Genomic DNA, 2,391 nt, shown 5'->3' with positions numbered 1-2,391 from the left:
CACACACACACACACATTCAATTAAATTATTCACATTCATCACTCTAAAATCTGATGTGTTGATCTTACTTAAAAAAATCTAGGAAACTGGTAAATATAACTATTAGGCTCAAGTTATGTTTACTTTATATCTTCTTGTTGAGTTTACTTATAATTTTGTTGTATTTACTTAATTTGGTGAAACTGTTCCAACTTAAAAATGGTAAGTGAAGTGAAATTAACTTGTTGTTACCAACTTAAGTAAAACAAGCGTTTACTCAGTAGAATCTAGGAAACTAATTGCCTTAAATAAATAAAGTAATCAAAACAATGCATTTTTAAGCCTTGTGAAATATAAAATTAAATATATAATATAAAACAATTTTTTGGAAAAAATCTAGAAATATTAAAACTAAATCTTTCTCACTGACTGTATGGCACATTTTATTACAATGTCAATCTTAAGTCAACTTACAAACTAAATGAAACATTCCATCAACTTTGCACACAACATTTTGCAGTTACTATCCAATCACTATTAACATTAACATTAAGACTTTAATAGTTTTGTAGAACACAATGCTGGTATTTAGAGCCATTCTACATGCCGAAAAAAAAAGACGAAACATATATCTCTTATAACAACAAGCATTGGCCATAACATAACAGTACTATTACCACGGAAATCTGTCTTTTTTGAAGTCTCTGAAGGCTCTGAAGTTTTGGCCTCAGGTTACCTACACTCGATTTTTTGGATAATCCAGATGAAGAGCATAGATTTGTCCAAATATGAGGCAAATAGGTTGCGTATGGCTCCATGACAAGATTACCTTCCAGTATGATACCAATGCTGGATGCAAGGCATTTGGACCTGGCTGCTGACTCTCTTCAGGTATAACAGTCAATACTCCAACAGGAACCTGTGTGAAATCCGCAGTGGTATCCGAATCCTGCAGATGCAAAGAAAGGTCAGAACTGAGGTGAAGATTTTGTCTTCATGGGGCAAAACCTTAAACATGCCAAATTAGGCAATACTTACAAAGCAGACTTTGAATAAATCACTCCCATTATCATCGAGGAAAACTGGGAGGCATCGCAGGACAACAGTCCTCATGGCTATGACGTTATGGGTCAACCAGTGAGGAAAAAGAGTTACACTAAGGAAAAGCATTTTCTAAAGAAACTGGATCACATTTTTCCAAATTAAGTGGTTTAAGGAATTAGTTTGACATATTGAGAAACTTATTCACTGTCTTGCTGGGCTAAATCAGAAGGTCAATATCACTATCACATATTGTCTGTATGGTAAATATGAGGCTGTTTCCTGCTTTTACACAATATTAATGAGCAGAAATGCTTACCCTTATTTCAACCTGGGCAAAGATCTCTGCAAGTGTCCTGCCAACATTTCCCTTTCTAGATTTGAAGATGTCAAGGAAACGCGGGGTATGGCGGTCCAAGGACTCAAAAAAGTCTTGCTCAAGATCTTTGCTTGCCACTCTTGTGAATTCTGCAAAAACCTTGAAGGACAAAACAGAACACAAACACAATATTTGTACCAAGTTAAGAAATGACCATAATATCTTGATAGACATTTATTATGTATTCATTTAATATACTTGTTTGCTTACCTGTTGTTCTCTGAAAAGAGCTGGCCTGCGTTCCAACATCCGTTTCACAGAAAACTGATCCTCCACGATTTCTTTTCATCTTAATGAGAAGGTCTGGCTCATCAGCTGATTCACATGCACTGCATTTGGTGACCTTTTCTTCATTTCATTTTCAAGCACCTGTCTAAAGCTTTCAAGTGATGATGCATCCTGACCCTGTGGCAAGAAGTTTGCCTCACTTCTCCTGGGTCTCTTCAGGTTTTTTCCAGGTGGCACGCTATTTGTGTTTTGCTGTGCCCTCTTATTACTGTTGACTGACACATCTGCCATTCCACATCTGCAAAGTTTGGAATGAAGATTACCCAACGGAGATTGAATTTTAGACTATTCTTCAGCAAGGCAAGGGTGCTTACTAATCAGTGCCTCAGCATCCTTTTTGAAGTGTTGATCTTGTGGGTAAGCCAAGAACTTGTACATCTCCTCAACTGGCTTCTGCAAAATGTCATACTTCAGGTCTTGTGAAACTGACATGCGTGTGCCATTTCTCATAGGTTTCCCTGTATTAGCTTATATTCAATATCCGCAGAGAAATATGGCACCTCAAATGTAGAAGGCCATGGGTCACGTGAGGTCTTCTCAGCGTGTGGCAGTATTTCAGTGTCAGACGAGCTAGCTCTAGACAGTTCATGTGCTAAAGATACTATCTTTACTTAGTACTATTTACTTTATATATGCTCCCTTTAGGCAACATTATTAGAAATCACTCCATTAACTTTCCATTGTTATGCAGATGATACACAGT

This window comes from Morone saxatilis, unplaced genomic scaffold (assembly GCF_004916995.1).
Source record: "Morone saxatilis isolate NCDOM2014 unplaced genomic scaffold, NCSU_SB_2.0 Contig24, whole genome shotgun sequence".
Lineage (NCBI taxonomy): Eukaryota > Metazoa > Chordata > Actinopteri > Moronidae > Morone > Morone saxatilis.
This window is presented reverse-complemented; position numbering follows the sequence as displayed.